At 28.7% G+C, this 14711-nt stretch overlaps 1 protein-coding gene across 1 annotated transcript in view; it reads left to right on the top strand.

The window, feature by feature from the left end:
• The window catches only part of PolE1 (DNA polymerase epsilon catalytic subunit 1), a 323060-nt gene that overhangs the window by 186738 nt on the left and 121611 nt on the right, over nt 1-14711 (top strand). The window lies entirely within an intron of this gene.

The raw sequence follows: 14711 nt of genomic DNA, 5'->3' as shown, positions 1-14711 counted from the left end.
TTGATAGATTTTAGAATAAATCAATGTTTTCAAAAGTTAAATTAAAAAATTAATATAAAATTACTTTAATTGGGAATCTTCCGGCGTTCTGTGTTTCTGTGTTTTTGCTGATTTACTTAATGGATTAATTTTTTGATGTTTCTTCACAATAATATCATCTTAATGCTACAGATCTTTTAAAGGTAAGATCATTTACTTAATTGTTTTTCATATAGATGTATCGCTTATAATACTCTTTTAGATGAACTGATGATGCCCAATGAACATTGGGCGAAACGTCTTCAATAAATAGATAAAGTAGCACAACTCTTGTCTTTTTTATCTCCAAATTGACCGAAAATATCCCATTCACTTACGAGTGCACATTTTTATATATATATATATATATATATATATATATATATATATATATATATATATATATATATATATATATATATATATATATATATATATATATATATATATATATATATATATATATATATATATATATATATATATATATATATATATATATATATATAAGAATAAGAAAAAAGAAGTACTTGTGACTCGTTTGGAACAAATATATAACTGTTTTGGATGGGTTGGAGTCAATAATAGGGCTATTGGTTAACTATTTTTTTATTCTCGAGCTTTCAATTGTGTTTACAATTATTATCAAGAGCTAAAAAAGACAAAATACTTACAAGGTTGAACTAAAAAGAAAAAACAATTTTTGTTAACTTACCAAATAAAAATTAGTTTGGTAAGTAAAAATCACTGCTTACATCTTCAAAATATTTAATACAAAAATGTTTTTATCTAATAAATGTTTCTCTGAAAAATTTTTATAATTTTGAAAACATTTTTTTAATATAAGAATAATTGAATTTATAAATAAGTTCAAATAGCAACCAATTACAAATAGCCTCAATGTCATAAATGCCAACATAAAATTTTTATTTTTGACAATTATATTGCCAAAAGTAAAACTTCGTTTAAACATTCTTTTTTGTTTAGTAACAAAAAGAAGAAGATTTATTCACCGTTGACAGATGTCTGAAAGAATGTGACAGATATATGGAGAATTAAATATGACATTTTACAAGTTTTATATATAAATCATAAAGAAAGAATATAATTATAAATTTTGCTTAAATTTTGAATTTCAGATCTTTTGTTTAAACTCTTATCATTTTTGCTAATACAAACCATTTCCAAAAAAGTCCTTTTAAATTTATTACTTTCACTACATAAAATTTTAATGTTATCAAAATCCATAATATGGTCTTTATCGATTACATGTTCTGCCAAAGCACAAGATGGTTTTTTAATTCTGCAATCACTTTTGTGAGAAATAATGCGATTTGAAAGATTTCTTCCGGTCTCACCAACATATTCAGCCTCACACTGAGTACAACTAATGCTGTATACTAAATTCGTTTTTTCAAATTTGTCTATAGGATATTTAGTTTTAGAATATAAAGATGAAATAGTTTTGATGTTCTTTGTTGCTATTTTTATATTGTCAATAACCTTTAGTGTTTGTATTAATTTAGGTGTTAATGATGGTATAAAAGGTAGTGAATGATAATAGATGTTCTGATTGTTAGATACAATGTTTTGAGATTGAGCAAAAAATGGTGTTAAATTATTTATATTACCAATATTAGAAAAAAGCATCCTGTGTAGCATATCTGGAGGATAAGAGTTTTCAATTAGAATATTTTTTAATAACTGAAGATCTTCCTGTAGATAATCTGGATGAGAAAGTTTTAAAACACGTTCTTTTAATCCTATTATAAGGTTCATTTTCATCTTATTTGGATGGTGAGAGTAATAGCTTATAAATCTATTACTACATATGGGTTTTCTGAACCATCTGGTTTTCAACATATTGTCTGTATTTCTTACAATTCTCATGTCAAGGAATGGTAGAGAATTATCTACCTCTTCCTCAACTGTGAATTGTATATGTTGATTATGACTGTTGAAAATGTTGACTGTTTCATGAATTTTGTGTTTAGGAAGTGCCAAAACTAAATCATCTACATATCTCTTAATAAAAGGAATGAAAAAAGTGCAATTACTGATACAATCACTGATAACATCATCCATGACATAGCTACTTAGAATGGGTGAAAGACTAGATCCCATAGGACTACCAAAAATTTGTTTATAAAATACACCATTAAATATAAAAATATTAGAATCAAAAACAAAGTTGATAAGTGTTTTGAAATGTAATAAGTCAATATTAGTGTGTTGTGAAACTCATTCCAATGTTTTTCAACACTACTTATGATTAAATCTAAAGGCAAATTAGTAAAAAGAGATGTTACATCAAAACTAACTAAAACATAATTTTGTGGTAATTGGAAATTATTAATGAAAGAAGTAAAATCAAATGAATCTTTAATGTAAAAATTGTTGTTTAAATTATAAGCATTAGTTAAGATGTCAGTGAGGAGCTGTGCTATTGGTCCATTAGGAAGGCATAAAGATGAAACAATTGGTCTCATAGATAAAGTTGGTTTATGTATTTTTGGCAGAGCATAGAACCGTGGAGCAATAGAATTATAAATTTTGAGCTCTTTTGCTTTTTTATTATCAATAAATTTCTTTATGTTTAATTTAGATACTAGACAATTTGCTTTTTGTTGTAAAGTACAAACAGGACTCCTTCCAAGTGTAGTGTAATACTTAGTATCATTTAAGAGTTCTCCAGTTTTTTGTAGATAATCCTCTTTGTACATTACAACAGTTACGTTACCTTTATCGCTTTTAACAATATAAATTTCAGGATGGTTTTTAAGAAAAAGTTTAGTTTGCATATAGTATTTATTTAAAAAATGATCTTTGACTTCTTTATGCAAAAAGTTTGTAATAACGTTTGTACATTTAGATCTAACAACATCCTTTTGACTATCATTAAGTGGTCTGATTATTGATTCAATATCAGAAAGTAAATTAGGAACTCTAATATCAGATTTGGAAGGACATAAAGAAAATTTAGGTCCTAATGCTAAAAATTTTTTAATTTCAAAAGGAAAATGAATAGACGTTAGATTTTTAAACCATTTTTCTTGAAATTTTATCTTATCAAAAGCTTCTATTTTTAATTTATTGAACTTATTAATTTGTATTTTTTTAATTTTATGAAATTCTGTGTTGTATTTAATTCTTTGTCTACGATTAAATTCATTAAATGTGTGGAAATTTAAGATATTGTAGGCCTTGGTACGTAACTCATGTAATTTTCTTTCAAAAAAGTTTATATCAGCAAAAGCGATTTTAATTTCTAAATTAATAATATTTCTTCCAAACCTGTCACATAATTTCCAAGCATCATGGTGAATATTCCCAGTCCGATGATGTAAAAGGGAATTTACATTAACTAGGCCATTTGTAACATGTCCAGGGAAACATCCATTAGATCTACACTTCAACAAAAAGGTCTTTTGATTGTGTAAAGCAGCAAGTTTGATGGTAATTCTAGTCCAATCCTTCAGAATTCTGACTGTAGATTGCCCATAATCGTTTCGGATGTCATCGAAAAAACCCATATTTTTCTACAAGAATAAGAAAAAAGAAGTACTTGTGACTCGTTTGGAACAAATATATAACTGTTTTGGATGGGTTGGAGTCAATAATAGGGCTATTGGTTAACTATTTTTTTATTCTCGAGCTTTCAATTGTGTTTACAATTATTATCAAGAGCTAAAAAAGACAAAATACTTACAAGGTTGAACTAAAAAGAAAAAACAATTTTTGTATATCGCTCCATTTTCATTTCATTTCTTATTTGTTCGTTTCTAACTCTCTCCAGTTTCGATCTACCGCAGCTTCGTCTCAGATAATCCATTTCTGTCGTCATAAGTTTGTTTATGAGTTTAAGGCACGGTCGCTTCCTTCTTTCTTTTTATCTTTTCTTCCACTTCTTTATCCCACCAATATGGTTTATCTACTCTCCGTACCTGTGGCCCTAAGGCTTCTAGTGCTGCGTCTTTCATGCAATTTTTTATATGTTCGTATTCATCCGTCGTTGATCTGTGTGATTCCTTTGATTGAATATATTATACTATATATATATTTTGAATATGTATATATTCAAATTAATTTGAATTTGAATATATACATACTCAAAATAAATATATAGTATAATATATTGTTATAAATATATGAATATAGTTGTATAAGTAGTTCGAGAACATTCAAGATTACATCGAAAATTCATGAAGTTTGAAACGTCAGAATATATATATATATATATATATATATATATATATATATATATATATATATATATATATATATATATAACCAGATTTTTTGACATTTTAGAACAGTAGTATTTTGAGTTTTGAAGTTTATAGTTTTCAGTCAACGCAGGACGGCTGCGTTGGATAGGACATGTAGAAAGAATGGAAGAAGGCGAAATACCAAACAAAATATTCAAACAGATGCCAGTAGGAAAAAGAACAAGAGGAAGACCGAAACTGAGATACTTAGAACAAATAGAAAATGATATAACAACCTTAAAAATAAAAAACTGGAGAAAAAAAGCACGAAACAGATCAGAATGGAGAAGAATCCTGGAACAGGCCAAGACCCAAAAAGGGTTGTCGAGCCAGTGATGATGATGAGTTGTCAGTCATTTAAAGTAAAGTCAATTTGGCAAAAGTTGGCAAGAGATGAAGCAGAAAGCGTAGGCAAGAAAAGAAAGAGATGAAGGAGAAGCGTAGGCAAGAAGATAAAGAAAAGAAGGAGAAGCCAAGACAAAGAGAAGAAGATATGCGTAGAAAAGTAGAGGTAGAACTTATAAATCGTTTATCTCAAATTCACGAAAATTTTCAGTTAGAATAAGTTAAATTACTAGTAGAATAGACAAATTAGAAGAAAAACAGAACAGAACGATTTTAAAAATAAAATAGAACGACAACAAAATGATTTAAAATCTAATTTAGAAAGACCAGTAGTTCAGTTAGAAAGAAACATTAATGCCCAAGCTTCTTTATCTAATAGTGTTTTGGTAACTAATGTCGAATCTGAATTGACAGTTTCATCACCTTCCATAGTTGAAGCAGGTACAATTAGAACTAGCAAAATTTTAAAACCACCAACATTCGATGGCCAAACAGCATGGAAAACTTATCGTTTTTAATTCGAAGCTGCAGCTGTGGTAAAGGGCTGGACTGAGAAAGAAATGGCAGTTTCCTTGATAGTGTCGCTTCGAGGACAGGCAGCAACCATCTTGCAATTTCTTCCTCAAGATGTACTCAGTTATACCTATCTCGTTCGAGCTTTAAAAATAAGATATGGCTAGCGGCATTTAAAGCAGGCTTTCCAAAGTCAGCTGAAAGTCCGATGTCAAAAACATAACGAAAGCCTGCAAGAATTTGAAGCTGATATTAAAAGATTATTGCATTTTACGTACGCTCAGGCACCTATAGATTTTCTGGAACAAATTGGTATACAAGCATTCATAGATGGACTACAGGATGTTGAGATGCAACAAGCTCTCCGATTACAACACCACAAAACGCTAGATGAAGCTTTTACCTCAGCCTAGGTATATGAAACAGCGAAAAGCATTTCCAGGTCTAGCCCAAAATTAAAAGAAGTAAGATTTCGAGAAAATGAAGAAGTCACAACTGCAGATAACCAACAACCAATTTTATCCCAGATATTAAGCATCCTGGAAAATCTTCAACAAAAATCTCAAAATCAAAACAGAAGATGTTTAAATGCGGAAGAATAGGGCATTTGCAAGTTAATTGCAGAAGCCGATCGCAGGCAAGCACAGAAGAATCAAATAATGAGGTCAGAAGGTCGCCCAGATCGACATTTATAAGCCCGTCACATAGTCTTACTAGAAATCCTAGTCTCCAAGAAATCGATTTCCCACAAGTGACCACAGAAGCGAAACTCTGGAATCTGAAGTTGCACATTTGAAGGAGCAACTAGCGATTAGTAAAAATTAAATGTGTCAATTTTGCAGAATGACCAATTACAAGAACGCTTTGAATGAATTACAGGTTCAAAGTCAGTGTCAACTTAAAGAAAGAGAGAATGTAACCAATGTAACCAAAGAAGTAACTTTTCGGAGGACTACAGTTAAACAGAAAGAAGATAACGATCAAACTTAACCTGAAAACCTTAAAAAGAGTCAAAAGAGAGATGACTTAAAATTTATACGAGAATGGCTGAAAATGGAGTAAGACCTATTTGGCAGGAAGTAACCAAATACAGTGGAACTATAAAGGCGTGATGGGCTCAAAGAAATCTCTGTATCCCTCGAATGGTCTATTGTATCGGAAGTGGTAGAGTCCAGATGGAGTATGTACAGTGCAAGAAGTGGTACTGCCAACACTACACATTGAAAGTGTGTTACAACAACTTCATATCAGCCTTTCGGGGGGACATTTCGGAGTTAAAAGAACACTTACCAGAGTTCGAGATAGATTTTACTGGATCAATTGCCGCCGAGATGTAGAAGATTTATTTATAGATAGTAAGAAAAGCAATTTATGTAATTTAAAAAGGGCCCTAGAACAAGAAGTCGTGGTAAAATCGCACAATATCTTTCGCAATATCGTCGCAATGGATTATATGGATTATTGTTCAAATGACCTGAAATTGTACCCCTTTTACCGCATCCAGTTTTCAGCTAGAAGTAAACCCAAGGGAGTTCATATCGAGAGACTATCTCCATACCGTAGAACTGATCCACCCTGTTCACTTCAATCGATCCCTGGTAGTTCATATAAAGGAGGGAGCAATGTTACGAAAGTTCCATAAGATTTATCCCACATAGAAATATTCCTTTGACGAAAAAGAAGTAGTTCGAGAGCATTCAAGATGACATCGAAAATTCATGAAATGTTTAGTGAAGTTTAGAACGTCAGAAAATATATATGAGCAGATGTTTTTGACAGTTTCGAACAGTAGTATTTTGAGTTTTGAAGTTTATAGTTGTCAGTCAGTTAAAGTATTGTAAACAAGTTAGTGTTCAAAGTTATTTTCAAGAAGTGTAACAACAGGCTTCAGAAGTCGCAGTAATAAAAATGACTATTTTTGTATACCTAATTAAATATCAGGTTATACAGCAAAACTACTTTCTATTCAATGTATGCTGATATGTTGGTGTTGGTAAGAAATATTGAAAAGGAATCCGTGCAAACTGGAACAGTGGAGACAGAATATTTACTAGAAACTGAAAAAAAGATGTCTAAAATAAAAAAAAGAATATCGATACAATAATAAACAGTAAAAAATAAGAATATGAGAGGACATTGGAAGAAAAACTTGCTAGATTCTACAGAAAATTGTTCTAATGAATAATCATAATGGAGTAACAGGCCACGATAAAAACAATATTAAAAAAATAATATAGAGAACTATATAAACCAAACAATAGAGAAACCAATTAGGACCCTGATATACGAGCACTAAAAGACGAAAATACAATATATATGAATCTCTCATAAAAACCAGCTTAACCTATGGTACAGAGACATGGAGACTAACAGAAAGCAATAAAAGAAAACTCGAAGCAACAGAAATGGATGTATTTAGACGATCACTTCGAATATAGTTAGGTATTATTGACTGATACGTTATGTAAAATAAAGTTTTATTTTGGGGTTGCAGTCATTAATAGGGCAGGAAAGTGAAACTCTTTGTTCTTTATCTAGCTTTCGCAAAATTTATTTGCTTCTTCAGGATATGCTAAAATATGGTATCAGTAAATACAATGAAATTAAAATTAAATAGCATTGTATAAAACTAGTATAAAAACTTACAACATGAGGTTAATCCATTAAATTTTCAAATTTACAAAACCATGTATATATCTGCTATTACGGGAGAGAGGGGCGATCCCATTGGGGCACCTTTGATTTGACGATAGAAACGATTTTGGAACGTGAAATATGTATTAGACATGCAGTGTTTTATAAGAGATAATGTGTCTTGGGGAATTTGATGTTTAGAGTCCAAGATGGAAATGGTTTCATCGATGGGAATGTTGGTGAATAAAGAAACAATGTCAAAGACTTAGAACACGATACTGGTACGTCTCGAGTGAGGGGAGTAGGCAGATTGAGACCCCGAACTCGAACCGAACCGTATCCCTCTTGATAATGGCTCCAAAATGGGTGCCGAAACGTCGAGTTTTAAATTCTCAACGCGGTTCTTCCCGAGAACTCAGTAATTTTCATTTATCTGACCGCGGATTATATATATATATATATATATATATATATATATATATATATATATATATATATATATATATATATAAGAGTAAGAAAAAAGAAGTACTTGTGACTCGTTTGGAAAAAATATATAAATGTTTTTGATGAGTTGGAGTCAATAAAAAGGGGCTATTGGTTAACTATTTAATATCTCGAGCTTTCAATTGTGTTTACAATTCTTATCAAGAGCTGCTAAAAAAGACAAAATATCTTACAAAGTTGAACTATAAAGAAAAACATTTTTTGTTAACTCACCAAATAAAATTAGTTTCGTTAATAAAAATTGCTGCAAATACATGTCAAAAAGAATTAATACTAAAATGCCCTTATCTAATAAATTCTTCCCTGAAATTTTAATAATTTTGAAAACATTTTCTTAACAAAAAAAAATAATTGAATTTATAAATAGTTTAAAGTAGCAACCAATTACAAATAAGCCTCAATGTCATAAATGCCAACTTAAAATGTTTACCTTTGACAATTATATTGTCAAAAATAAAATTTTGTTTAAAAATTCTTTTTTGTTTAGTAACAAAAAAGAAGAAGATTTATTCACCATTGATAGATGTCTGAAAAAATGTAACAGATATATGGAAAATCAAATAAAAATGTGATATTTTTCTAGTTTCATATATAAATTATAAAGAAATAATATAATTATAAATTTTGCTTAGATTTTGAATTTCTGATCTTTTGTTTAAATTATTATCACTTTTGCTAATACAAATCATTTCCAAAAAAGTCCTTTTGAATTTATTACTTTCACTACATAAAATTTTAATGTTATCAAAATCCATAATATGGTCTTTATCGATTACATGCTCTGCCAAAGCACAAGATGGTTTTTTAATTCTGCAATTACTTTTGTGAGAAATAATGCGATTTGAAAGATTTCTTCCGGTCTCACCAACATAGTCAGATTCACACTGAGTACAACTAATGCTGTATACTACATTCGTTTTTTCAAATTTGTCTATAGGATATTTAGTTTTGGAATATAAAGATGAAATAGTTTTGATGTTCTTTGTTGCTATTTTTATATTGTCAATAACCTTTAGTGTTTGTATTAATTTAGGTGTTAATGATGGTATAAAAGGTAGTGAATGATAGTAGATGTTCTGATTGTTAGATACAATGTTTTGAGATTTAGCAAAAAAATGGTGTTAAGTTATTTATATTAACAATATTAGAAAAAAGCATCCAATGTAGCATATCTGGAGGATTTTTTCAATTAGAGGAGAGTTTTCAATTAAAATATTTTTTAACAATTGAAGATCTTCATGTAGATAATCTGGATGAGAAAGTTTTAAAACACGTTCTTTTAATCCTGTTATAAGGTTCATTTTCATCTTATTTGGATGATGAGAGTAATAGCTTATAAATCTATTACTACATATGGGTTTTCCGAACCATCTAGTTTTCAACATATTGTCTGTATTTCTTACAATTCTTATGTCAAGGAATGGTAGAGAATTATCTACCTCTTCCTCAACTGTAAATTGTATATGTTGATTATGATTGTTGAAAATGTTGACTGTTTCATGAATTTTGTGTTTAGGAAGTGCCAAAACTAAATCATCTACATATCTTTTAAGAAAAGGAATGAAAAAAGTGCAATTGTTGATACAATCACTGATAACATCATCCATGACATAGCTACTTAGAATGGGTGAAAGACTAGATCCCATAGGACTACCAAAAATTTGTTTATAAAAGACACCATTAAATATAAAAATATTAGAATCAAAAACAAAGTTGATAAGTGTTTTGAAATGTAATAAGTCAATATTAGTGTGTTGCGAAATCTCATTCCAATGTTTTTCAACACTACTTATGATTAAATCTAAAGGTAAATTGGTAAAAAGAGATGTTACATCAAAACTAACTAAAACATAATTTTGTGGTAATTGGAAATTATTAATGAAAGAACTAAAATCAAATCAATCTTTAATGTAAAAATTGTTGTTTAAATTATAAGCATTAGTTAAGATGTCAGTGAGGAGCTGTGCTATTGGTCCATTAGGAGGACATAAAGATGAAACAATTGGTCTCATAGATAAAGTTGGTTTATGTATTTTAGGTAGAGCATAAAACCGTGGAGCAATAGAATTAACAATTTTGAGCTCTTTTGCTTTTTTATTATCAATAAATTTCTTTCTGTTTAATTTAGATGTTAAATTTTTAATGTATCTTACTTTGCTTTTGTTAATCTGCAAATAAAATTTAATTTCCAGATTATTTAATAGTTTTTTTTATTATTTTTTTAAAATTTAAATACAACATAGGTGACATAACACCTTTCTCTACTCAAGTTTATACCAACATCTGCATAAAATGTTGGTTGATTAAGGTGCTATGTCCATTAAAATTAAAATTACTAAAAAAGTTTAAATTCTAGAAAAACAAAAAATATTATATAAAAAAGTACAAAACGATTCTAATCTAATAAGATATTGGTAATTTTTATAAAATTTATTAAAAAAAATATATAAGTGAAAACGCGTTTCCTTCAATTACTCAATATCTGAAAAAGTGGACATGGCACCTTTATCATCTCATGTCTTCAATTTATATATGAAACTACAAAAATATCACATTTTTATTTGATTTTCCATATATCTGTTACATTTTTTCAGACATCTATCAATGGTGAATAAATCTTCTTCTTTTTTGTTACTAAACAAAAAAGAATTTTTAAACAAAATTTTATTTTTGACAATATAATTGTCAAAGGTAAACATTTTAAGTTGGCATTTATGACATTAAGGCTTATTTGTTATTGGTTGCTACTTTAAACTATTTATAAATTCAATTATTTTTTTTGTTAAGAAAATGTTTTCAAAATTATTAAAATTTCAGGGAAGAATTTATTAGATAAGGGCATTTTAGTATTAATTCTTTTTGACATGTATTTGCAGCAATTTTTATTAACGAAACTAATTTTATTTGGTGAGTTAACAAAAAAAGGTTTTTCTTTATAGTTCAACTTTGTAAGATATTTTGTCTTTTTTAGCAGCTCTTGATAAGAATTGTAAACACAATTGAAAGCTCGAGATATTAAATAGTTAACCAATAGCCCCTTGTTATTGACTCCAACCGATCAAAAACATTTATATATATATATATATATATATATATATATATATATATATATATATATATATAAAATAATTTTTTTTTTTGGGGTTGCAGTCTTTAATAGGGCAGGAAAGTGAAACTCTTTGTTCTTTATCTAGCTTTCGCAAAATTTATTTGCTTCTTCAGGATATGCTAAAATATGGTATCAATAAATACAATGAAATTAAAATTAAATCTTCTTCTTCTTAGAGTGCCATATCCCTACGGAACATCGGCGACTACCATGCTTATAATATTTTTATACTGATCTCGGTCTTGCGCTACGTGTAGCAATTGGTCCGCTGTCAAACCTGTCCACTGCCGCAAATTCCTCAACCAAGAGAGTTTCTTCCGTCCTATCCATTTCTTTTATATTATATGTCCAAGATATTCTAGTTTACGCCTCTTAATAATATTTAATAGAGTTCGTTGATGTCCCGTTCTTCGAAGAACTTCTTCGTTTCTGGTTCTGCTAGTCCATGGAATGGAATTTTTAGTATCCTTAAAATTAAATAGCATTGTATAAAACTAGTATAAAAACTTACAACATGAGATTAATCCATTAAATTTTCAAATTTACAAAACATTAAAACTTAACTTATTAAAATTATATAGTTATATAAGTACAATATTTTAATTTTATTTAATTTTGTACAAATTCATTAATGTTTTGTAAATTTGAAAATTTAATGGATTAACCTCATGTTGTAAGTTTTTATACTAGTTTTATACAATGCTATTTAATTTTAATTTCATTGTATTTACTGATACCATATTTTAGCATATCCTGAAGAAGCAAATAAATTTTGCGAAAGCTAGATAAAGAACAAAGAGTTTCACTTTCCTGCCCTATTAATGACTGCAACCCCAAAATAAAACTTTATTTTACATAACGTATCAGTCAATAATACCTAACTACTTATATTCGAAGTGATCGTCTAAATACATCCATTTCTGTTGCTTCGAGTTTTCTTTCATTGCTTTCTGTTAGTCTCCATGTCTCTGTACCATAGGTTAAGCTGGTTTTTATGAGAGATTCATATATATTGTATTTTCGTCTTTTAGTGCTCGTATATCAGGGTCCTAATTGGTTTCTCTATTGTTTGGTTTATATAGTTCTCTATATTATTTTTTTAATATTGTTTTTATCGTGGCCTGTTACTCCATTATGATTATTCATTAGAACAATTTTCTGTAGAATCTAGCAAGTTTTTCTTCCAATGTCCTCTCATATTCTTATTTTTTACTGTTTATTATTGTATCGATATTCTTTTTTTTATTTTAGACATCTTTTTTTCAGTTTCTAGTAAATATTCTGTCTCCACTGTTCCAGTTTGCACGGATTCCTTTGCAATATTTCTTACCAACACCAACATATCAGCATACATTGAATAGAAAGTAGTTTTGCTGTATAACCTGATATTTAATTAGGTATACAAAAATAGTCATTTTTATTACTGCGACTTCTGAAGCCTGTTGTTACACTTCTTGAAAATACGCTATCTCAATGCCCAGTCTCATCATCACCCCGTCCAACTTAATTCAGTCATCAACACTCTATTTCCCGTTCCATAAGACTTAGCGACAACAATCACAGGTCATCCGAATTCAATTCAATAAAACAAACACTCCTACAAAACGGCTACCACAAAACCCAAATCAATAGAAGCATTCAAAAACTTCTAAACCCCATTCCATCCAAAAAAGAAACCTTGCCGCCGGATCAACCCAAAATCTTTCTACCTTTTATTAAAGGTGTCACTGACAAGATCAGTAGAACTCTTATCCCTCTTAATATCAAAACCATCTTCACCACTCACTCCAAATTGTCCAATCTCGTTAGATCCGTAAAAGACCAAATCCCCAATGAAGACCATGGTGTCTACGAGATACCTTGTTCCAGTTGCCCACGTACATACGTAGGACAGACAAACCGACGAATCCATAACCGTATTTACGAACATTCTCTATCAGTCAAACATTCCGATACCACTTCAGCCCTAGTCCAACATCATATTCAGACAGGCCACAAAATAGATTTCGAAAAAGCAAAAACCATCATATATATATATATATATATATATATATATATATATATATATATATATATATATATATGAAAATTACTGAGTTCTCGGGAAGAACCGCGTTGAGAATTTAAAACTCGACGTTTCGGCACCCATTTTGTATTTGCATTTTTATATATATATATATATATATATATATATATATATATATATATATATATATATATATATATATATATATATATATATATATAAAAATGTGCACTCGTAAGTGAATGGGATGTTATCGGTCTGGAGATAAAAAAGACAAGAGTTGTGCTACTTTATCTATTTATTGAAGACGTTTCGCTTATTGTTCAATAAGCATCATCAGTTCATCTAAAAGAGTGTTATTAGCGATACATCTAATATGAAAAAACAATTAAGTAAATGATCTTACCTTTAAAAGATCTGTAGCATTACAATGTTGTTATTGCAAAGAAACATCAAAAAATTAATATAATAAATATAACAGCAAAAAATATAGAAACTCAGAACGCTGGAAGATTCCCAATTTAACTAATTTGTTTTAAATTTCACTTTTGAAAACATTGATTGATTAAATCTATCAAAAAATATAATTGTCAATTTTGAATTGTTATATAAACAACGGCACGGCTAGGTGCTAAAACAATTTAACTAACAAATTAGTTAAATTGGGAATCTTCCAGCGTTCTGTGTTTCTATATTTTTTGCTGTTATATTTATTATATTAATTTTTTGATGTTTCTTTGCAATAACAACATTGTAATGCTACAGATCTTTTAAAGGTAAGATCATTTACTTAATTGTTTTTTCATATTAGATGTATCGCTAATAACACTCTTTTAGATGAACTGATGATGCTTATTGAACAATAGGCGAAACGTCTTCAATAAATAGATAAAGTAGCACAACTCTTGTCTTTTTTATCTCCAGACCGATAACATCCCATTCACTTACGAGTGCACATTTTTTTATATTAAATTAAACGGTCATATACCTTAAATATATATATATATATATATATATATATATATATATATATATATATATATATATTATATATATATATATATTATATATATATATATATATATTATATATATATATATATATTATATATATATATTATATATATATATATATATATATATATATATATATATATATATATATATATATATATATATATATATATATATATATATATATATATATACGAGCACTAATGTCATCGCGGAAATGTCGTTCGTATAATTCACCCCATGGTAGTGCCATTGTCCGGTTGGGCCGACACTAACGC

This window comes from Diabrotica undecimpunctata, chromosome 4, assembly GCF_040954645.1.
Source record: "Diabrotica undecimpunctata isolate CICGRU chromosome 4, icDiaUnde3, whole genome shotgun sequence".
Lineage (NCBI taxonomy): Eukaryota > Metazoa > Arthropoda > Insecta > Coleoptera > Chrysomelidae > Diabrotica > Diabrotica undecimpunctata.
Note: the sequence above shows the minus strand (reverse complement) of the source record. Positions and strands in the feature narration are given on the sequence as shown.